Source organism: Mirounga leonina, unplaced genomic scaffold, assembly GCF_011800145.1.
Source record: "Mirounga leonina isolate KUSES-001 unplaced genomic scaffold, KU_Mleo_1.0 Mir_101595, whole genome shotgun sequence".
NCBI classification, from domain to species: domain Eukaryota; kingdom Metazoa; phylum Chordata; class Mammalia; order Carnivora; family Phocidae; genus Mirounga; species Mirounga leonina.
Window position 1 is genome coordinate 13,820,721 of NW_023270158.1, and position 25,654 is coordinate 13,846,374.

General features: G+C 35.5%; 1 protein-coding gene across 1 annotated transcript in view; it reads left to right on the top strand.

The window, feature by feature from the left end:
- Positions 1–25,654, top strand: part of IL1RAPL1 (interleukin 1 receptor accessory protein like 1) — a 1,375,052-nt gene that overhangs the window by 193,372 nt on the left and 1,156,026 nt on the right. The window lies entirely within an intron of this gene.

A 25,654-nucleotide genomic window follows, 5' to 3' on the forward strand; every position in this document is an offset into this window, starting at 1 on the left:
CAGTGTATCTTCCTTTATTCTCATTTTTATGGCTTGAAGTGATGGTGCTACATTCATATATGTGCCATTTGTGGAGAGATTGAGAATTAATGGGGGCCCGTGTTGTGGAAATATTGCAGACATATTTTTAAATGAGTGGAGCTTATTCACAGGGAATTAGAAAGGTGAAAATAGATTGAAAAAATGTGGTTTATATCATCAATTAATATGAATTTGAAGGGATTCAATACCAAAAGCTTGTACTTTTATTTCATTTTATAGTATGATTTTCAATATTCTTTTATAAAGAGTGTCATTTTAACTTTTGCATGGAAACATTGTGACTTACTTTCGTGTTAACTTTACTGTTACCATTTCAATATCAGTTATGCTTAGGGCAGATTCCTTTTAGTGTTGTACTTCAGCTGATTTGCTGGATTATTTTGCAGGTATTTAAAGAAAGCACCAGAGTTATTAAGGAAAATATCATGGAGGAACATCCTAACATGTTAGTAGAAAGTATAGAGGTAGACTGGTAATAGGAAAGGAGCTGCTAAATAGAATAATGTTGAAACTTATGGAAAACTGTGTGTTATAAGACATCTTGGTTTTCAGCTGATTGTTGATACTTGGAGTGAGTGAAATGTATGAGGCAATTGTATAAATACCGTTACTGGTATGAAGTTTTATTTTGTCTGATAAGTGACTGATAATATGAAGCCTTGCCACACTCACATTTTATGTGGGGTTACAGAATTTTTGAAGCTATAGCTTTTGAGTGTAATGGAGGAAGAAATGTGTTTAGTTGCTAGAACTAGAATGTGTTGTATGTTAGTACTAGAGAGACAGTGAGAAAAAGAGGAGATAATGTGCAAGAGGCTGCAAGGTGTTGTGATTATCAAGAATTGGATAAACACAAGTATCTTGGGAATTCAGAAAGGAGAAGGAATGAAATGGCCTAGATGGGGCTACAGCAACCATTCTCAGTCCCTTAGGTTAAGAGGCTTCAAACTCATACTGATTATCTAATGAAAAAGGCCACATGCAAGGGAAGTAGAGAACAAGTCTGCTATCATGAGCCCCCCACCTCCCTTGGGTGAAAGTCTGGGGAGGAATTGAGGGGTACTTGTGCATGGAGAAGGAGATGATGCAGGGTTGAGAGTTAAAGGAATTTTCCTGAGCCTCTTGGCTCTAGAACTTTTTGGTTACTGTACAGCTGTTTTATCTGCCATTGATGTGGTTGTAGACAATGTGAAAAAATAATGTTTCTATGTTGACACATTATTTCATATGTTCCTCTTGGTGGATTTTTTTAAATGGGGAAAACCTTAGAGCAGGATTATGATGTAGTGGCTTTTGTAATTCGAGTGGATTACTGGCAAATACCAGTTATTTTGATTTCTTTGTCTGTCACTTGCAATGAAACCTATGGGGGTAATGTAGGTACAAGAGGGAGCAAGTCGTGAAGGAAGCTGGTAATTTCTACAACAGTGTTATTTTCTCCAATGGCAATTTACATTAAAAGCACTTAATATGGATCTTTGAGATACTGGCCACATAGAAGGGAAACACTTAACTGTCTAAGTATTATAACAAAATGAAACTATTCAAAATAGAAATATTGAATGAATCTTAAAAACTTAATTTTTTCTGGTTATGATACTTGGTTACATAAAATTTTTTTCAGTTCTTTTTGTGTATGTCAGATTTAAGATTGATGTATTGAAGTGCAAATGTGACTTTTTTTCCACCATCAAACAGTGGTGAAAGGTGCATTCTATATAAATTCTAATCTGGGGGAAAAACTTTTATTAAATTGGGATTTACTTTGTTTGTTTGAGTAGCAAGGGAGCAGAGCTAGAAATGTGGGACAGTTGGAAAATTCATAACTCCTTCTGCTCCAGAGACCTGAGAAAACTCAATGACCTGTCTCAAAATCAATTTTTATTTTAATGATATAATTATTTTGGGAGGGTGGTAATAAAATGCTGCTCTAAGTTTGGCAGAAGTTCTGAGACCTTGTTCTCCTCTATTTACAAATATAGTTGTCACATGGCTACTTAATACCTCCCAAGCCAAATGTGTTTTCTCTATCATAATGTAAAAATGATAAATAGGACAGATAATGAGACTAAGCAGCAGGTTTGATTGATTTTTCTGTGTAACGTGAATTAAGATAGCTTCTCCCACTATGTGTGTTAAGACCCAGCTGGATGAAGGTTTGTTTGTATGATTTTTGAATATTAAGTGTGCAATTTAGGAATAAATAATATTAATTTATCCATATACTTTCATAGCTGACACTCATTTCAGCTGATGCCTGTTACCATGGCACCTTTGTTGAGAGAAGCAGATATGTAGCTTACTGAAGAGCATCATTACTGATCTTCATAGATCAAGTAGAAAAGGAGTGCACTTGCCATCTTCTCCTTAAAAGATAAATGGCTCAGTCTTCATGCCTGGTCCAACCTATAAAACCAGAGGCATCAAGGCCGGGGAATAAAAATCAATTTTTGATGTTTGATCTCACATATTAACCAAGAGGGCTACTTATCCTTGTTCTTTCTTCTTATTATTTCTTTTTTATTTTTAATTTTATAAATCTTTTTGAAAATACAGTTAACATCATTTAAACCCAAAGCTTTTCATGTGTCTTTTGCTAGAATATTATTTTTAATCCACTGTGATTACTAGAAAACCAGAACTAGATACTTTAATAACCAAGAGCATATTAAATATGATTATAGTACATATTAGTAATGTTGAATTTTTTATGTCACATTACTTGTGTATAGCATTGACTTTAGATAAACATACGTGGTTATTCCATAAAAATGTAGAAGTAGGTATTTGTTTCTCATTAACAGAACTTACTTGAAAGCAATAGGATCTCTTCATAAACAAGCTGGAGATGTAATTTTTTTTCATTTGATCATTTTTTATTATTATGTTAATCACCATGCATTACGTCATTGTCTTACACCCCCATTGCTATGAATTTAAGGAACAAATTAAATATAATGAAGTTATGTCATCATAACATCCTTGATTGAAATACTAAAAATTGAGTTTTATGATGTTTTGGTTTAGATATCACTTCGGGTATATATATGATTATAACAAGGATTGAATCTAGAGTCTCAGGTCATGTTCTAAAGTTTTGCCTACATTTAGAATGAAGGCCTTTAATATCAGTGGAAGTAGATATTCAGCCTTTGTACCCAATAGATTTTCTTTTGGAACAATTTTCTACCTTGTTTTTAGTTTTTATAGGCAGCACTTGAAGAAAGAGGCAAAGACTATCAGTAATACCCATTCTCCTCTAGTTTATGAAGCACTGTAGCAATTCACTAAATAAACATTTGAGTTGCTGTCATTTGTAGAATTCTGTACAAAAATCATGTTAAGCAGATGCTTGCTTGGAGAGTCTGTATCTCTACCAGTTCAGAAAGGTTTGCTTAATGTTCTTGTTAATGTGTGTGTGTGTGTGTGTCCCCTTTTCTCTTCCCTCTTTTTCTTTCCTTTTTTCATTTCTTCCTTTCCTCCTCTTTGCTGCCTCCTTTTTGCTTTCTCCTCTTTTCCCTTCCTCCTTCCCTCCCTCCTTCCACCCCTCTGTCCTTTTTTTTATTAGTGTATTTGTCTGCAAACAAAAGAACCTATTTTGAATATTCCCACACCGTGTGTTTGTAGAACTTTTTTTAACTACAAAAATACTGTTACTACTTTGTTTGAAGGGTTAAAGTCCATGAAATACCGTGTCTTCAAATGGTTATTTCAAGAGTGTAGCATGGTCTCCGTTCATAATGGCTATTACATATTTTTTATTTTGTGTGATTAAGAGGATTTGGATTATGATTCAGAGGCAGGGACATAATATAAGCTGTTGAAGGACTGTTATGTACAAAGTATGGGTATAGTATTTTGGGGAACTAAAGTGTAAGTTGTGATTTGGCCCAAGAGTTTGGGTCGTGGAATATAAATTGAAGCCAGAGGGACCTGGATATAGAGAATTGGGAAGAGAAAGGTATCCAGACCTTTTGTTTGTTTCTCTTTGAGCTCATATCCATCTCCAAAATATGAGTGCAAATACCCTGATTTATATATGCTTATAACCTTCACAGTGCCACATATGATATGTGTTTCAGTCTGGATTCCATAAAATGTCTTCATGCAATGATGGTTACATGAATGTATGAATGAGTGACTTTAATGTTCAGGCTGGGTTACATCAGTGAGGATGGTACAAGTGTTACAAAAATAAAGGTAGAATGAAATAGAGAAGGATTTGGAAAAAACTTTTTTTCTTAAATAGAAATTGGTATAATGTATAATATGAGACTAGTTGAAGTGAAAGATATAAACTCAGAATAAGCAGTATCTAAGATACGCTAGGGTTTATATGAAGACAGTGAACCTTTGCAAATCATGATGTCTTCATGAGCTTGAAGTGCAGTTCAAAATGTGCTAGAAGGGAAGGAAAATGATTCTTTAAATATTATTGCATTGGAATTTTACTACATTTAGTGCTGCTTTAAAGAAGTATTGTCATTATGCCAACATTTTGGTTTTAATGGTATTGTTCAGTATATGCCACCATGTAAAGGGTGTAGTTCATGATTACGGATACACAATAAATAAGCAACTGACTTCAGAATAGGAAAAAAAAGTATTTACAATTATTAGAGTATATGGAGAATAGTAGGTGGCTATAGTACTACAAACCAAAGAGTGTATCTTACTCTAGAAGGTATTTAGGATGTGTAAAAGCTACTAAAAACAGCCAGCTATTAGAGAGTAAAAGGTTTACCACAGGGAATTTATCTTCTCTTCATTCTAGAACATGACAGTAGACACCTGTTTGTGTAAAATGATTTAGATGCAGTTCTTTCTGACAGCAAGAGGAAGTCTCTCAAGAGGTTTTCGTTGACTTGTAACTCTAAGCCCAAATAATTTATACAAGATAATGGTAGTTAAATCACCAAAGATACAGTTTAGGCTCTAATCTTTGTATTTGTTATTTCTGGATCTTCATTTCTTTTAGGGAAATAAATTATGCTACTGTGTAAAATTTAGATTTAACTGAGAAAGTTTTGGTGGGGTGTTTCCGTCTGATGCCAGTGTGATATATGTGCGTCAGCCTCGTGGGCATTCCAGAAAATCAGTGAGCTTAATTCCACATGATTAAGAAACAACCTAGTCCCCCAACATCTGCCTTTTATTATGTTACCATATGTTTATTCCCAGTTTGCCAAATATGTCAGAAAGTATGAAGCATTTCTCCTGTTTTTCCTTTGGGATAGCTTATGAGAGCAAACTTCTGAGGCTTTCTTTCTTTACTTTTTGAAGGAAAAAAATGTACTTTACTTTTTCTTGGAAAAAAATTCCCCCCTTCTAATGTATCTTGTTTTTAAAATAAATTTTGAAGTTAGATCTAGAATAATTTTATTATTCATTTGAAATAATGTCTTGAATTAGACTAAATCTAATGAATAAATGGAACTTAACCCTGACAGAATTATCCAGTATATTTGTTTAATAATCATCTGATATACCTAAAAATTTCACCATAAACTTGTTCACCTTTAGTTGTCAGTACAATTTTATATAGAGTTGGTGTAGAATAATGTCATTTGTGGAGACTGATGCCTGGTTCATGGTGAATTTACATGGGGAAGATAAAAGTCAATATGGATGAGTCTTGCAAGTTGAAAAGAATTTAAATGGAAGAGGAATACTCCAAGTTAAAAAATATATCAGTGTGACATTGTATCAAAGGGATAATAAAAGATATATCCTTCTATGTATGTAAAGGGAGAAATGAGGAGTAGGGGTGGAAGTGAGCAGCCAGTCGATGGTGAGCATTTTAAGTCATGTTAAGAAACTGATATTCATTCTAGAGATAGCACAGAGGTGACAACTGGAGGACAAGCAGATGAGCCCCTGATCCGTGATGAATTTACTGTAGGCTTGAAGATGATCTTTGAGGTGGCTTGGAAATTAGGGACAGTTTTGTGTTAGTATCCTAACAAATAAGCAAAAAATTCAGTGGCTTAAAGCAACACAAATTTATCATCTTACCATTGTGGAGGTCAGATGTCTGAAATAGGTTGGTAGGACTGTGTTCTTTGTGCAGCCTCTAGAAAATCTGTTTCAGGCCATTTTCATGCTTCCATTGGCTACCTGCATTTTCTGGCTCATGGTCCCCCGTCATTGCAACTTCTGCTTATATCGTTACATCTCTTTCTCTGGCTCTGACTTTCCCCACCTTCCTCTTTACCTTTTAAGGGCCCTTGTGATTACATTGGAACTGCATAGGTAATCCAGGAAAATCTCCCAATCTCTAGATCCTTAATTTAATCAGATCTGCAAAGTCCCTTTTGCCATGTCATGTAACAAAGCCATATGTTCCAGGGATTGTGATGTGGACATCTTTGGGGAGGTGGGTGCATTATGCTTTCTACCATGACTGATAATTACCTCAGTTAGTCAAACAAATTTCTTACTGCATTTGGATTAGAGATTAGAGAATGGGTGGTCAGTCAGGAGCTAGATCAGAATGGGGGAAGTTGAAGTTTTTTTCCTGAAGGGGACCATGTGATCTGTGATCTATGAAAAAAGAGAAGTAGTGGGGGAGAATAGGAGGAAAAGGGAAAAGAAAACGGCAGAGAAAAAGGGAGACAGGGAAGAAGAAGGATAAGAAAGACTCTAGTGATGCTTTGGATCTTGATAACTTTTAAGTTTCATCTGCACCCTGCAAATGTGCTCTAAAAAATATCACCATTTTTTTTCTGTTTCTTTCAATCAAAACTGCCTGACACAAAAATTATTTCCTGACTCAAAGTACCAGCAGTAAGAACAAGAGAGAAGAACAACTTTAAAGTTAGAATCCATTGAGTTTGATGATTAGAAGGACGTTTGAAAAAATAAAGGTAGAGAAGATAATTCTGTAATAGGATTAGATGTCATCAATCATATTAAAAGTTTCCAAAGAACAGAAACTCAAAAGGACCGCTTATTTAAATAAAACAGTAGGGAAGTCTTTCTGATTAAGATGAAGCCCAAAAAGAAGATTGAGCACAGAGTATGAAGAGTTTCATATGCCTTGCCAGGAGATTTTGGATTTTATTTTGTAGAACAGAAAGCTTTGACTGAGATATTTAATTACTTTGCAAATCCCTTTAGTAGTAAATTTGGTCTGTGAGGTTGGGCCTCGGATTTGGCAGATCTATGCATTGTGGTGTCTTCTATATACCATAAAGACGAAACTCCTTGATAAATATGCAGTACTGCTGCACAAATGTTTGTGCCACTTCATCAGTAAAGTTGCCTTTACAGAAAAGAAAAGACACACAAAGAGTCAAGCTATAAAGGGTCACACATGTGAGTGGCATGGTCAGATCTGTTTTTGAACAGATTATACTCTCGGTAGGAAAAGACTGTATTGGGATTCCAGTGTGATCAGTCAGGGACTCAATAAAAATCATATCGAGCTACACTAAGGGCCTGAAAAGCAGTCAAAGGGACTGAAAACGTTTCTGGAGAAAAGTAAATGTGGACAAGTGAATGTTTGGAGATAGATTGTGAAATAATTGGAAAATAATTATATTGATGATGTCACCAATTAGGAGGAGGGGCTTTTTTTTTTTTTTTCCTTCCAGGGAGAGATGATTGAATGAGTTGAGTTTGGAACATATGCGCTGTGGCAATCACTGAAAATACTGAGCTGATGGATTTATTGGTCTGGAGTTATTATACTAGTTTCCTGTGGCTGCCATTAACAAATTACCACAAGCTGGGTGACTTAAAACAATAGAAATCTATTCTCCCACAGTTCTGGAGGCTAGAAGTCCAAAATCAAGGTGTCGGCAAGGCCACATTCCCTCTGAAGGCTCTGTGGGAGAATCCTTCCTTGTCTCTTCTAGCTTCTGGTGGCTTCAGGTGTTCCTTGGTTTGTATCTGCATAGTTCCAGTCTCTCTGCCTGTATCTTCACATGGCCTTCTCCTTTATATCTCTAATCTCCCTTTGCCTTTCTCTTATAAGGACACTTGTCACTAGATTTAGGGTCTGCTTCAATAATTTAGGATGATCTTGAGATCTGAAAGCTATTGTCAGGTTTTATTTATGTGTGTGTGTGTGTGTGTATTATACAAAATCAGTATATTATAATGGCTGTTTATTTTATAAAGTTTGCTTAACTCTTAGAAGTTATTTTATTATTTTTTCTATTAAGGTAAAACAAGAGTAAAACTCTTGGTCATCCATGATAATGAGAAATTGTACTATAGAAAGGAAAACATTTCTCCACCCCAAAATTATTTTACTTAGATTTGAAATGTTTGCCTAGACTAATCTCCTGAAGGTAGGGTAATACCGATTCAACTTTCATTCCCTTATTTCATACAAACAAATGGGAAAGGTGGCTTACAAGGGTATTAAAATGTGTCATGGTTAATCCTCATGTTGACTATCATAAATTGTCAGCCATTTGTACAGATAAACTGATAGTGACATGTCAAATTTTTTCTACATTGCTGAGCACTAAAAACACATGCTTTTGAGTTATTTTTCCAGAAATAATTTATTTTTTTAATATATTTTTTATTATGTTCACTTAGCCAGTATATAGTACATCATAAGTTTTTGTTGCAGTGTTCAACAATTCTGTAGTTGTGTATAACACATAGTGCTCATCCCAACATGTGACCTTCGTAATAGTTTAGATTGTTTTGGTGAGTATTACGAGACTTACAGAAATGGAAATTAAGAAACTTGGATTTCAATCCCATTATGTTGATTGGGACAAGTCCCTCAACCTTTCAGACCTTGGTTTCCTTTTTCATAAATGAAAAATTTTGAGCTACATTATCATCACTAGAAATCGAAGTTTATCATTGTGTTCATTTCACAAGCATTTATTGAACACCTTCAGTACATAGTATATAAAAAGACACCTTTTCTTCTGTAACATATTGTACGTATTTACAAATTGATCAAATAGATTTATTTATTTTTTAAAGATTTTATTTATTTGAGAGAGAATGAGAGAGAACACATGAGAGGGGATAGGGTCAGAGGGCAAAGCAGACTCCCTGCCAAGCAGGGAGCCCGATGCGGGACTCGATCCAGGGACTCGATCCAGGGACTCCAGGATCATGACCTGGGCCGAAGGCAGTTGCTTAACCAACTGAGCCACCCAGGCGCCCTGATCAAATAGATTTAGATGACCAGAGTTTATAGCCAGAATACTCCCTGGCTACATTTAACTTTATGCAACGTAGTTTGTCCTAACACTGCAGAGTGGAGGCTATCTGTTTAAAACAAAAGTTCAATTACGAAAAAAAAATTGGTTTTGGTTAAAAAAGCACATGGTATATAGTTACAGTGCTAAAATAAAGATAAGGTACTTTTTCTTGCAGGTAGTGATGTATCTAAGTGAAATTAGGTTTGACAGTTCACAGTGCTAAACTGTGTTTTAGCCTATTTTTGCTTATTTATGGCAGGTTTCCTTTTGTAGAATTATAGTCTTTTCAAATATCTGAAGTGCTGACTTGCATGGAAAATGTTGCCTTAAGGCAATGACAATGGATAACTTTGCCAAGTTCTAAAATCTGAGGGTTATATATAAACATTTCTTTAAAGAGTATCTGCCTGTAAGCCTTTTGTGGGCATCCTAAACACTATTCAATTATTATTTATATACTAACTGTACTAAAATGTTTCCCCATTAATATTGCTACCTGGATTTCAGTAAAGTTCTGTCACTGGCATTTTACTTTGATTACTAACAGCATATTCCATTTAGTTTTTATTCCACGTATGACACAAACGTGAATGATAAAGGAAAATTATTTTCATAATTGATAAGAAAAGGTTTCCATACTCTGACTAATTCATATTTTTTCATCAACACATATTCATATCAGAAGAAAAGGACAATTTCAAATTGAGAAGAAGATTCTTCCAGTTCTTCCCATAAATACATTCTATAAAAGAATTGGTTGGACTCTCCATCGCCATCTGGTGGCTTTTCAGAGTTGGTGAAAATACAGGAATAAACAAAAAGGAGAAAATAAACATGGAAAGAAAACTTCTAATGAATTATTTTTCAGATGTTATTTTTTTATTTTACATTTTAAAAAATTTTATTATGTTAATCACCACACGTTACATCATTAGTTTTTGATGTAGTGCTCAATGATTCATTGTTTGCGTATTGAAGAGGGCACCTACTGAATGGAGCACTGGGTGTTATACGCAATCAGATGTTATTTTAATTGATTTTAATATTTTCCAAGTCTTTATTTTCCCCAATTACATTGCCGTAGGTTTGAAAAAAAAGTAGATTTCTGTTCGTTCTTGGGTATATTTTATAATAGAAATTTTCATTGCGTTTTTAAAGAGACAGAAGAAATACTGTATTTTACCAATATATAATCATGTCAGTTTGTAGCCCTATATTATCAAGTTCAAGTTACGTACACAAGTACATTCATATTATAAAGTATTTTAAAAATTCCTTCTTGTAATATGTTGTTGCCGTAAAGGTTTTGTCATTGTAATGACTTAGGCAATAAAAGGAGAAAAAGTCAAGGAAGATTTTTTAGTTGTTCACTAATATAAATAAGAGCTGCTGGTAGAAATACGGAAATGAAGAAAATGGGAGGATGGCTCTGTGCTAAGCTGTTTAGATTTTCCTGATTTCCTAGAGGACTGGGCATGGAACATGAGGTGGAGGGTCCTGAGTGTAGTCAAGCTAATAAATGTAAAGTACTAGTTACCAGGCAAAGTTGCCTTGAAAAAGCATTTGCTCTTTTTTAATTAATTAATTAATTTAAAATTATTTTTTATTATTATTATGTTCAGTTAGCCAGCATATAGTGCATCTTTAGTTATTGATATAGTGTTCAACTATTCATTAGTTGCATGTAACACCCAGGGCTCATCACCACACATGCCCTCCTTAATACCCATCACCTGGGTGATGGGTATTAAAGCAATTGCTCTTACCTGCCTATCCTAGAAGAATGAGGTCCAAGTTGAAAGGAAATTCCTGGTTGGCCATGTTTCATTTTTTATAAAATGAAAATTTCCAAAGGGCCGTAGCTGTTACAAATATCTTTTCAGGGGCGCCTGGGCGGCTCAGTTTTTAAGCATCTGCCTTCGGCTCAGGTCATGATCCTGGGGTCCTGGGATTGAGCCCCACGTCGGGATCTCTGCTCAGCGGGAAGCCTGCTTCTCCCTCTCCCACTCCCCTGCTTGTGTTCCTGCTCTCACTGTCTCTCTCTCTGTCAAATAAATAAAAATTTAAAAAAATTAAAAAACAAAACAAATATCTTTTCAAATAAAAGGAATATATTACACATACACAAATACTAACATACAATCTTTCTTTTTCAGTCTTTCTAAAGTTTGAAGATAATCTCCAACTCTCTCCAGTTATGAGTACTTATATATAATGTGTACAGCTGAATTCGTTTGTTAGTTTCTTTTATGCATTTATGACCTAATGTCACATGGAAGCTCCTTCATCTTCCCAATGGACAAAAGTAATAGGTTCTGTATACAATTGTTAACAAACATCTATTGAATTCCTACTGTAGTATGTGGTCAATAACATTGACTGACATCAGTTATCCTGGCTATAAAAGAGGTCAAAATGTTTAGATATTTGGCTGTAGAGATTTGACTTTTGGATTCCTTATTTTAAAAACTAAATGACAGGAAATTTTAGTAAAAGAAACAAGGTGAAAGGATTTATCATTGTTAGGTTTGATCACTTCATTCTTTGTTTTCCATTTCCATGAATTGTATTCTGAAAATTGTTTATACAATTTCCCCATAGCTTTGGTGATTATTGTTTTAGAAACATATGGACTGCTGATTTTGGTAGCCACATGTTTTTTCACATTATAAAACGCATGTATCTATCATAACTTTGGAATTGGTAATACTGTAGGCATTGTTCTTTCATATTTACTAGTCCATTCTAGTTACTCTTTCATATTTAGCAAATACTTTCACACAGAGCACACTATACACAAACAACTGGACTGGATTCCCTGAGAGATTAAGAAGATGAACAAACAACTCTCTCTATACTGTCTCTGTTGTTAAAGATCTTGCAAAAGAAATACGTGGTATGAGATATACAAGTGTAATGTATCAGTTCCTATTGCTCCTTTGAAAATTACCATAGATTTTGTGGCTTAAAACAATACAGATTTATTATCTTACAGTTCTGGAGGTCAGAAGTCCTAAAATCAAGGTGTCAGCGGGGCTGCATTCTTTGAGGAGCCTCCAGGGGAGAATCTCTTTCCTTGCATTCTCCAGCTTCTAGAAGCCATCTTCATTCCTTGGCTTGTGGCTCCTTCCTAAACTCAGATACTGTGACACATCTTCCAAACTCTCTCTCTCTCACCTCTACTTTCATTGTCACGTCTCCTTCTCTGCTTCTCATCTCCTGCTTCTCTTTCATAAGGATTCTTTTGATTACAGTTAGAGTCCATACAGTTAATCTAGAAAAATCTCTCCATCTCAGATCCTTAATTACATCTGCAGGATCACTTTTGCCATATAAGGTATCCTATTCACAGGTTATGGGAATTAGGATGTGGGAATCTTTGAGGGGACATTCTATCACAGTTATCCACTACAGTAGTTTTTACATGAAGGAGTTTATGTGGCTGGAATACACGTACAGTTGGGCACAGCATGGATGAAAGGAGGGAGAGTGTCAGGAGGAAAGGTGGGAAAAGATAGATAGGAGCCATATCACAAAGGGCTTTGTATGACATGAGAAGAAATAGGAATATTACTTGGGAACAACTGAAGGAATTTAAGCAGGTGTGTAGCAGGAATAGCCTGACCAGGTAGGTTGGAAAGAGCTCTGAGAGCAGAGGGTGGGAAATGAAGCCAACAGTCCAGGCCAGGAAGTTATGAATTGAAGCAGTAGCATTAAGGAGCATGAAGATATGGATTTGATTGGTAGTGTAATAAAGAATTGATAAAACTTAGGGGCTGATTGTATAAGTCAAGAGAGGAAGAGGTGGAAGATGATTCTAGTCGCTTTCATTAGAGTCCTGTTGAGAATTAATAGCTAATGTTGCACTTCTAGTCTGCATTCTTCCAGGGCAGATACATTTTTAGGTTTCAATATGATCTATCTTTCGTGGTTTGGCTTTAGACCTGCACTGTACATCCAACATAAAAGCCTAGGTTTTGGAGCTAAAGCCCTCTTTTGTAGATCTCTCACACAGCGCATCTTCCTAAAGTCAGTATTTACTTCTCATAGTTGTTTCAAGTTTCTTCGGTCAATGTGCTTGTAATGGAGGATTGTATTAATGAGTGAGTCTTCCTTTGCTAATTTCAGTGAACTACCTCAAAAGAACATAGGGGTATTTTTTAAAGGTGTCAGGCTTTTTTTAACAAGTACAATATGACATATATGCATACATTCATGCATATACACATATCCACATACATACGTGTGTGATATATATATATATATATATATATATGTATATATATACATACATACACACACAATTAACTTCACAAAACATTTATCAAGCTGCCACTATGTGCCAGGTGCTGAGAGTCCAGAAGTGATTAGGATATGTGATTGCTGCATATTTTAACATCTGTCTTTTATTTACCCAACTAAATAGTACAGGCTCATTGAGTGTAAAAATATATGTGTTTATGTATATGTCCTTTAGAATCACTGTGCTTGAAAGAATCATTGCATAATTAGTGCTCAATACATATTTGTATTTGATTGCTGGATTTAAGCATGTTGATGAATCTCATCACAACACTGTATTTTCCCATAGCGATTTTTGTGCATGTCATAACTCCTCCCCAATACCAGAAGTTCCTTGAGGAATGATCTCTCTATATAGTTTAACTTCATACTTTTTACAAACCCTCACCCAAGGCCTTGCACAGAGCATTCTCTGACCAGTTGTTATGTGAGCAAATGAATGATTTAACTTACATAAAATGAATAGTTTATTGGAGTTTACATTTCTCTGGAAAGGGAGAATTAAATTTTATCTTCAGTTGTCAGAGTGATCTGACCATTGGTGGGTACTGAATATAATTCCCTGCTGGAATTTTACTAACTGAAGCCAGAAGCACTGAGGCTATCCTAGGAAGTGGATCTTGAGGTAACATTTTTTCTTCTGCTCACAAGGGCAGCTTTTTAGTTATTTCATTGTAATGGGATTTGTGCAGCTTTTTCCTCCTCCTCATCCATGGAGTTTTTGCCACATGTATGCATATGTAGGTCATTCCATGAAGGAGGACTAGATGGACGAAATGAATCCTGCATGGAAGTGTGCCTGCCAGGAGTGGGGCATGAGCCAAAGCAGCTGCTCCGTGCCTCCATGTCTCCTAAGACGGATCACAGCAAACCCTAGGAATGCTGGTGAATAGAAGTGGCCTACAACATTGAGGGTGTTTTATTTTAATTCAGAACATGAATTAGTTCAATTTGGCAACTTGCACATTCATTCTGCCACTCTGTAACTGACATGCCGCTCTGCAATGAACAGTGGTGACTTACTGTTTGTTTCAAAGGCATGTTTTTGCTTCTTTGGGAGACGTGCTTAGTTTGTTTTGTTCAATTTTTAATGATACATGATTTTATTTTAAATTTCTTTGGAAACTGCTTTGTATCCTAGGGTTTCCGGCTTTCTATGATGTGAGGGGAGGTTATTACCTTCTAAGTTTTCAATTAGGAACACAAAGCAAGTTTGGAAGCTCCGTTGGGATCTTATAAACCCTCTCAAAGCATGGTCTGAATGAGACAATTTTTGTGCAACTAGCTCTAATTGTCTGAGATGAGACAATCCACAGAAGCTAATTGGAGAGAGTCTCATTCTGCAGCATGCATGGGGTTGATACAACAATAATTTTTCTTCTTTGGGTTCCTTTTGTTTGTTTATTTTTGGAGGTTTTGTTTGTTTGGTCCACTCTTCCTTTTTGTACTTCGTATTTTTTTTTTAAAGATTTTATTTATTTATTTGACAGAGAGAGACACAGCGAGAGAGGGAACACAAGCAGGGGGAGTGGGAGAGGGAGAAGCAGGTTTCCCACTGAGCAGGGAGCCCGATGTGGGGCTCGATCCCAGGACCCTGGGATCATGACCTGAGCCGAAGGCAGATGCTTAACGATTGAGCCACCCAGGCGCCCCTGTACTTCATATTTTTAAGGGAAAATTTTTCTCAATTTTAACTTATTCTCCAAAGATAAGCTTCAGGCTTTGGGTTTACATATATATATCCTCAAATTCTGCATAATGTTCCTAAATCCAGATCCATTTTTTTTTATTTAATAAGGAATTAGTAAACTATTGATGACCTTGTATCCCCTTATACTTTACCTGCATTTGAGACTGGATTCTGTTTCAATATCATGTTTGTGTTCTGAATTACAGCTGGTAGGTAGAGAATAGTATTTATCCCATTTTCTTTCATATGATCACCACCTGAGTGATTATACTGTTGACATATTCTGATTTAGACAAGAACATATGCTTGACTAAATTGATGCCTCACATAGAAACTTGCATATAATGAGTTTCATTTGTGCATTTATTTTAATTTTTGATTGCATTTTTTTGGGTTTTAGTTGTATGTCGTTTATGCTTCCTCAAATGCGTTTCTTTGTAACTTCAAAGGTAAGACTTCTCTGAAACTTGGAAACTTAGGCAGACTTCATATCATCGTAACTTGAAGAAGTCAGGCTCAGTATAATTGAGTAAGAATATGTAAACTTTATAGATGCATGCTATTAGTTCTCGAATCATCCTAAATTTGATTTGTAGTTCATAATATTTACCTTAAAAGTGGGGAAAAAAGAGAATCTTATTGACACCTTTTGGATGTAACTGGGAAGTTTTCTGGAAAGCTCTCTCGTGTCAGATTATTTTCTCTACAAATCTTCAGGTGATGCCTGACAACCAAAGGAAAATTCTGATTGAAAATTCTGGAAAGTGGAAGGGAGGAGAAAAGTCCCAAAAAGGCACCTGGGAGTACAGGTGGTGGAAAGTTTATGAGGCAGAATATCGCACCTCAAGTGCAGGGTAGGGAAAGTTTATGAGGCAGAATATCTAGTAAGGTGAGGATAGAATAGAGTTTTCCACCCTCTCCTTCCTGTACCTACTGCCACACTTTGCCGTTATGCAGTTTTGTCATAAAACCAAACCCATTTTCCTCATAGTAGGAAGAGGTAGGAATTAAGAAGAGGATGGAAAATGCCAGGGGATAACATGGCTTAAATCACACATGTTTCTCTTGTGAAGAAACCCTGAGAAAAAGTTCAAGACTGGGAGAAACTATGTTACAGCCAGATGTTTTGAATTAAGGAAAACATCTAGATCCTTTTTGAGATTATTTTTAAAATGAGAATACTTGGTTCATGTTGCCATGTGGTTAAACCACACCATCTGTAAATTAGTGTTCAGTGACAAATTATTAAAACTTCTATTTAAACTCATAGTTCTATTGCATTTAGATGCCTATATCTCTGGGAATTGAAACATAAAACACAGAAGTGAACTTGCATTAGTACACGAAGAGTTAGTGAGAATCTGGTTTCCCATGTGTATGAATGTAAGTGCATGTTCTATTTTCTACAGGTAATTTAAATATTACTTACATGATCATGAAGTTATATATTTATATACTTAGAATGGGTTAGTAGGCTGTGAGTTTTTAATGAGAAAAAGTTAAATACTTCTGAAAAACAAATTTGGTATTCATTGGAAGCATATAAATAAGAGGTCTTTTAAATTTGAACCCCACTTTGTAACCAAAAAAGAGGTTATATTACCTTTTGCAATTACTGTTTATGGGAGGAGGAGGATATTTATATCTCCACTATTGTTGTTTTTTTTTTTCAGCGTTAAGAAATCAGTGAGTACAATGCATTTTAGTTGGCATTGTTTTGCTGTTGAATAGCCTAAGTCATTACAGAAATAACAATTTTAAAGAAGTATTTCTTGAAGAAAATATTTTGAAGTGTGCAAATGAAAAGAGTAGATCTATTTTCTGTCAGGTTGTACAAACTCTTCTTAGAGTCTTAAAGCTGTTTGCTTTTACAGTGATCGTTTGACTTGTGTTGAACAGAACAGGCCGGGGGGTATTAAAATATGATGTAGTTCTTTTCTTCAAAAAGTAGAGGATCTAATAATTATTTTTCACTTAATACCCATTCAACGTATAATGTTTTGAGTTGTCTGCTATGTGTCAGCTAATGTTCTAGGCACTGGGGATAAAATGATAGGTGTTTTTCTCATGTGGAGTATAACCTAGTGGGCTTAAATAAACAAGATAACTCTCATAATTATGCTGTGAATAAAATAAGACAGGGTAGTATAATGATTGGCAAAGCTAGCTATTTCAAATAGGGTGGTCAGCAGAAGCCTCTTTGAGGAGATCTCATTTGAGTTGAAATTTGACCACAAATAAAGAGCCCATTAATTTAAGAATGTGGCAAAATCTCATTCCATGCAAAAGGAATAGTGATTTCCCCCGCGACGAACCATGAGAGACGATAGACTCTGAAAAACAAACTGAGGGTTCTAGAGGGGAGGGGGGTGGGAGGATGGGTTAGCCTGGTGGTGGGTATTGAGGAGGGCACATTCTGCATGGAGCACTGGGTGTTGTGCACAAACAATGAATCATGGAACACTTCATCTAAAACTAATGATGTAATGTATGGGGATTAACATAAGGATAAAAAAAAAAGGAATAGTGAATGCGAAAGACATGCAGCAGGAGCAGACATGACATGTATAAGAAATAAAAAGAAGGCCATTATGGCTGACTGGTAGTGACCGGCATTCATTCAGTATTGAATCAAACAGTTTGAAAGGCTGTAGGGCAATGATTGGAGAGGTGAGGTGGAAGGAAATGTTGGAGAATTAGCTGTGACCCTCTACGTCATGATTTGGAACTTGAATTTTATTCTCAGTATAATGTGAAGCCACTGGAATCTAGTAAATGGAAGAATGATGAGATCTGATTCACATTTTTAAAGATCAGTTTGGCTGTGGAGGAAGAAGCTATTGAAGTCATCCTAGCAAGAGAGGGCAATTGCTAGGTCTAAATGAAAGATGGAAAGAAAAAGACTGGCTTGGGTGACAGTTGGGAAGGAGAACCAAACAGGACTTGATGACATACTGGATGTCACAGATGAGGAATATATGAGGAATACATAATATGTAAGGAACCATGGATGGCTTCTGAGTTTTTGGAACAATGGGGTCATGGTGGGGCTATTTACTGAGATGGGGCCAACAAGAGGAGGGAGAAATTACTGTTTTAGATGTGTTAAATTTGAGATGCCCATTCAGAATTTACATGGATGTTTCAAGAAGTCTGCAGGCAACTCAATGGACAGGTCAAGATGGGATATCTAAATGGAAGGAGTCATTGGCGTTAATTGATATTTAAAACCATTTGCCTGGATGATATCACTCAAGCTGAGTGTTAGTAGTTATAAAAAATGGAGGTTGCAGGATGAGGCCCTGGGATGCTTCAACATTTCAGGAGCTGGCAAAGGAAACTGAGGTGCAAGAAAAGTGAGATTAGGAGGGGCGCCTAGGTGGCTCAGTTGGTTAAACGTCTGTCTTTGGCGCAGGTCATGGTCTCAGGGTCCTGGAATAGAGCCCCAGGTCCTGCTCTCTGCTCAGTGGGGAGTTGTCTTCTCCTTCTCCCTCAGTGCTTTCTCCCTCTCCTTCTTTCCCTCCCTCCCTCCCTCTCTCCCCCCGCTCCCTCTCTCTTTCTCTTTCTCTCTCTCTCTCTCTCTCAAATAAAATCTTTAAAAAAAAGATTAGGAAAAAAATGGAGTGATTTCATGTGAGTTCAAAGTAATTCAAGGACATGAAATCAAATGTATTGAATAGAGTTGAAAAGTGAAATAAGATGAAGATGGAGTACTACTTGTTGGATTTGTTCAACTATTAGTAATGAAAAGCAAAGAACGGACGTGAGAAAAAAAGTAGTGAATGGTGGTTACGTACAGGCCAAGGGAGCCAACTTCGAAGTCTTATCTTATTCTCAGTGTTGGTGTTACACTGCAGTGAATTTAAAGTCATCTATTGGTAACATGTTTGTGGAGGTTGATGCTACTAGCTATAATGAGGTGAATATGTAGGCCAAAAGGAAAAGTGAAAAGAATAGAAACAGGGAGTTCAAACTATTTTGTGAAGATTTTATGTATGTATGTATTTATTTGAGAGAGAGAGTATGCAAGCGTGTGCATAAGCAGGGGGAGTGGCAGAGAGAGAGGGAGAAGCAGGCTCCAAGCCGAGCAGGGAGCCTGATGCGGGGCTCGATCCCAGGATCCTGGGATCATGGCCTGGGCCGAAGGCAGACGCTTAACCGACTGAGCCACCCAGGTGCTCCCAAACTATTTTAGGAAAAAAAACTAGTTAACTTCAGATTGATTGAAATTTATTTCACAAACCCATATTCCTCATGTCCACTGTCCTATTAGATCTCTTATGTAATGAAGAGCTGTGTTAATTATTCCTGCCACCTGGATATAATGAAATTAGATGTGAAATTTCTGATAGGTACAGATGGCCATTTGAAAAAACATTTTTTTTTTCCTGTCAGCTGGTCAGATCTCGTAAGTTAGAAATGTTCAGAGTGTGAAGTTAATCACCATCCTTTTTCCTAAGTATAGATAATAAGCACAAATGACAACATCTTCAAGTACAAATAAACTTGTTTTATTTAGATTTAGAGCTTAAATAATATCCAGGTAAGTGTACCATGCTGACACATTGTGATTTAAAACAGTATTTGATAGAGGCTTAACATAGTTGGATTATTTCAATTTAAAAAATTTAATAATCCTGCCTGAGTTTAATTCAGTAAATTGTATGCAAGTACATTTTAATATCAAAGTGCATGCAAGATATAAAATAAGACCAGAATATGGCATGTTCTGGTTAATAATAAGGCTGCCAATATTATAATAATGCTCATAGAAAAGGTGTGGCCTATTGTAATGAATAATGTACACCTTTGACAAGTTGTATGTAAAGCATTGATTTTCCTAGCAAGGAAATAGAAAATACGTAGTAATGATGGTCATAATCCTATTCATTTTTCACAGACAGTTGCCAGTATTCTCATTCTGAGAATTACTAGAATGAGGATTTACATGGCTGTGGGAAGATGCAACTTAGAAATTAGGAGTCAACATCGACTTACATGGTCAGATAAAGGAAGGATGACAGAATAGAGAAGCAAAGACATGACTTGGTTATTGAGATAAATAAAAAAAAAAATGAACTGGACACAGTATTGGAAATGAATAAGTTAAGCCTAGAGATGAGAAATAACATGATTAGGAATATGTTTAGACCTACATATTTACCAAATGCAGTGGATATCAGACATCTCACTGTAAAAACAGGGCTGAGACAGGTGAGGCTTAAGATGACCACAAGCTAAGAGAGGAAGCAGAAACATACTACAAAATAATGTTAAAGCCTAGAATGTTAGAGGTCATATGGTATAACTCTCTCATACAATGTGAAATAATTTACTAAAAGTTATTCGGCTGGATGTATGGCCTGCTAGGTTAGACCATCAGAGATAATGTGGTTCTCTTTGTATGAACTGTTTAGGAGAATTTTATGTGGTATAAGGAGAGGTCACATCTGTGGGTTAGAGACCAATCTTTGTGCATTACTCATTGTTCAGGATGCCAGAATAAAAAGTAATTTTTGACTAAGTGGCATATTTGAATCATAGAGATCAGTAACAATACCGCTCTTGCACAAAATTCATATATAAAGAACCTATTTGTGTGCCTACCTATTTAGTTTTTATTAGTTTTGTTTCTACAAAATTAAACAACCTGTTATGTACAGATTGTTTAGGCAAGCACCCAGTTGAATTTCAGAATGTGCATACTTGAACCTTTTTTTTTTTTTTGGTCTGTCTTAGTTAACCTTGCTCTTAATGCACTTATATTGATTTGTCATGGCATCGTTCCCTGATAAATAAATTTAAAATTTCAACCCTTTGGGTTTGGCAAAAGATAACTTTGCGCAAACTTAACAATGTATTTTTGGATTCTTACCATTTTCTCCTCTTGAATATAAAAGATTTTGAATATGCTGAGACTGTTTTTTTTGCTTGTAATTAAAATGTCAAATTTCTGATACTAGTGATTTTTTTCTTTTTAAAAAAGCATTTATCTGTTACTTAATACTGTACATGTCTGTATTTGCTTAGGCAAATAGAGAAGTGCCTGCTTTTAAAATTTGCCTATAAGTGAATAAGTTAAATATATAAGCCTCAAATAGATATATCTTAATAAAATGGAATGTGAAAAAATTAAAGACAAACATATTCCCTAAGATTAAAAAAAAAACCAACTCAGCAGTTTGAAAGAGAGGCTTAAGGATGAAACTGTACATAGAGTGTCATAAAAGTCTCTGTTGAATGTCATATCTTCAGGCACAATTACCCTAGTCACACCAAGTGTTACTTCTTTCCAGCACTTGTCACATTACCCAGTTCTACTTTCTTTACACACTCATGGCCGTCAGAAAGCATTTTCTTTACTCATTTACTTGTTTTAATGTTCAAGGGTCCCTTTTAAAATGTCAGCTTGGTTATAGGAGGGGTTTTCCTTTCTTGTTCATTCCTATATCCCCAGCACCTAGAATAATACCTGGCATATGAAAAATGTTCAATAAATATCAGTGAAATAAATGATAATATTTTTCTTTGTTGTAATTTTCATTTAAAAAATCCAAGTCCATTTTAGTTGACTTTAGGTGTTTGTTTTTAATACCTGCATGTAGTGCTTTTAATATCCCCCTAAGCACTGCTTTCACTGCATCCTACAAGTTTTGATAAGTTCTATTGTCATTTTAGTTTAGTTCAAAATATTTTAAAATTGTTTTTGAGACTTTGTCTTTGATCATGGATTATTTGTGTGTTATTAGATTTTGAAATATTTGGGATTTTCCAGCTATCTTTCTGTTGTTGATTTCCAGTTTAGTTCTACTATTATCTGAGATAATTCATTTAGTGATTTCTGTTTTTTAAAATACCTTAAGGTGTGTTTTATTGCCTAGAATGTGGTGTATCTTGATGAATGTTCCACGTGATCTTAAGATAAATGTGTATTCTGCTGTTTTTGGATGGAATATTCTATAATGTCAATGAGGTTGAAATGATTGATAGTGTCATTCAGATCATATATACCCTTACTGCTTTTACGCCTCATTGATGTATTAATTACTGACATAAGGGGTATCAGAGTGTCCAAATATAATAGTGAATTTGTTTATTTTTCCTTTCAGTTTTATCAGCTTTTCATTCTTGTATAGTTAGGATTGCATTGTGTTCTTGAGAAATTGACCCCTTTATCATTAATTAATGTACTTCTCTATTATAGATGTTCACCACATTTGGAAGATTTTGTTATCTGAAATTAATAATTAAAATTTCTAAAATTTAGTTTACAGATTCAGCTTTCTTTACAAGTGTTGGGCAGCCAGTAGTTTCTGATCTCTCCTTGCCTCTCTCAGTGTGGGATCTCTGTCCTATGAAAGAACTGAAGCAAGAGTAGTGAGGATGCCAGTAATCTTGATCTGTTGTACTTAGGGTAGAGTTTCTGTTTAATGGGGGAGGGATGAGTAGAAGAAAGGATTACTCCAACTTCTTAATTGTACAAACACTTTAGACTCTTCATCTTGGAATTGGAAGGAATGAGAAATGCTGGCAGCCTGCTCCTTCCAGTCAGATATAGTAACACTTGATTGGGAGCACTATTTTTTTGGCCATACCCACCTGTAATGGAGCTTTTCTCTAGCTGAGCTGGAGGAGAGAGTTGTGGGAATGATGGAACAGGTCATGGTTCAAATGTCATTGACTGTCAGTGTTGATACCATGTTTTAGTGTATTTTTTTGAAAGGATGTTTCTTTATTTGCTGTATTCCTTTAGGACACATTTCAGATACTTAAAATTTTTTTAAGAGTTTCAACAGTTTTTAGAGTTCCTCACACTGTCATTCCAGAAGTAGAATTCTTTTTCTTTTTATTAGTGTTAGCATGGTATATCTTTATTGTTATTCCTGTAATGTATGGCTCTTTATGTTTAAAGTGGATTGTTTATTGGAACATATACTTTTGTCTTTTTCATAAATCTACTCTAACAATCTTTTTTAATTGGTGCATTTTGACTATTCACATTTAAGAGTTAATTATTGAAAAAGTTGGATTAACATTCATATATTTGTAACTTCTATATATGTTGCATTTGTTCTTTTTTTCATTTTCTCTTTTTCTGCCTTTTCTCATTATAATTGAGCATTTATATGCTCTATTTTATCTCCTCTCTTAGCATATCAATTACCTCTTTTCAAAAAAATTTAGCTGTTTTCCTAGTGTTTGAAATACACATTTTTGTCTAGTTTGAGTCTACCATCAAATAACACTATACTTAGTCATGTGTAGTGCTGTTATTTATAAAGCGCATCCCAATTCTGTTCAACATCACTAGCCATCAGGGAAATAAAAATCAAAACCACAATGACCACAATGAGATACCATCTTACACCAGTTAGACTGGCAAAAATAAACAAGTCAGGAAACGACACATGTTGGTGAGGATGTGGAGAAAGGGGAACCCTCTTACACTGTTGGTGGGAATGCAAGCTGGTGCAGCCACTCTGGAAAACAGTATGGAGGTTCCTCAAAAAGTTGAAAATAGAACTATCCTACAACCCAGCAATTGCCCTACTAGGTATTTACCCCAAAGATACAGATGCAGTGAAAAGAAGGGGCACCTGCACCCCAGTGTTCATAGCAGCAATGTGCACAATAGCCAAACTGTGGAAGGAGCTGAGATGCCCTTCAACAGATGAATGGATAAAGAAGGTGTGGTTCATATATACAGTGGAGTATTACTCCGCCATCAGAAAGGATGAATACCTACCATTTACGTCGACATGGATGGAACTGGAGGGGATTATGCTAAGTGAAATAAGTCAAGCAGAGAAAGACAATTATATGGTTTCATTCATATATGGAACATAAGGAATAGTGCGGAGGACCACAGTGGAAGGGAGGGAAAACTGAAGGGGAAGAAATCAGAGAGGGAGCCAAACCATGAGAGACTCTGGACTCTGGGAAATGAACTGAGGGTTACAGAAGGGAGGGGGGTGGGGGGATGGGGTAACCGGCTGATGAGTATTAAGGAGGGCAAGTGTGGTGATGAGCACTGGGTGTTATACACAACTAATGAATCGTTGAACACTACATCAAAAACTATACTATATGTTGGCTAATTGAACATAATAAATAAAAAAACATAAAAAAATAAAATTGCCATATGGCCGTGCAATAAACAATATTTATATAGTAAAAAAAAAAAATGTATCCCAATTCTTACCTTACTTTTTTGACATTGTCATTTGTTTCACTTATCCTCAGGTTATAATCACCTAATAATTATTACTGTTATTAATTTAAACACTTAACAGTTTAGATCAGATAAGAATAAGACAAATAAAATATTTTACCTTTATTTATGTATTTGATGCTCTTTCTTTTTTCGTGTAGAACCCAGTTTCTGACCCATATTATTTTAGTTATTCCTGAAAAACTTTTTCTAATATTTCCTACAGGGAAGGTGTGCTGCAGTGAAATACCTCAGGTTTTTTTTTTGTCAGGGGAAAGACTTCAGTTCTCACTTAGTTTTGAAGGATAATTTCACTGGATAATGAATTCTAGTTTGGTGGCCTTTATTTTTCTTTTACTCCTTTAAATACTTCACTCTACTCTCTTTTTATTTGCATGGTATTTGATGAGAAGTGTATTGTAATTTTTGTCCTTGTTCCTATTAGGTACCCCCTCCCTGCCACCATGCCCCACCATGGTTTCTTTTAAGATTTTCTCTGGTTTTCTGCGGTTTGAATATGATATACCTGGACATAGCTTTTTAGATATTTGGTGTTCATTCAGTTTCCTGGACCTCTGATTTCATGTCTGTCACTAGTTTTGGATAATTCATGGTAATTACTACCTCAAATATTTATTCTGCTCCATCCTTTCCTTTTCCTTTTTCTTTCTGGTAATTCAATTACATGTTACCCATTTTGAAATTGTCCCTTAGTTCTTGAATGTTCTTTTTGTTTCATATTTTTTTCTCTTTGCATTTTAGTTTGGGAAGCTTTTATGGACTTGTCTTCGGGTTTAGTGATTCTTTCCTTGGCTTTGTCAAGCCTACTGATGAACTTGTTAAGGGCACACTTCATTTATATTATGGTGTTTCTGATTTCTAGTACCTCCATTTGATTATTTCTTAGAGTTTATATCTCTGTACTTATATTACTCATATCTTCTTGCCTTTGCTTACTTTTTTCTTTAGAGGCCTTAACATATTAATCATAGTTATTTAAAATTTCTCATGTGATAATTCCAGTGTCTGTGTCATATCTGAGTCCCATTCTGATTGCTGCTTTGTCTTTTTAGACTGCTTTTTTCCCCCTTGCCTCTTGGCATGCCTTATAACTTTTTGGTAAAAGCTGGAGATGTATCAGGTACTAGGACCTGAGTAAATAGGCTTTCTAATAGGAGGATTTATGTTAATCTGGGAAGTAGTTGGTGTGGGTGTGTAGTATTAGCTGTA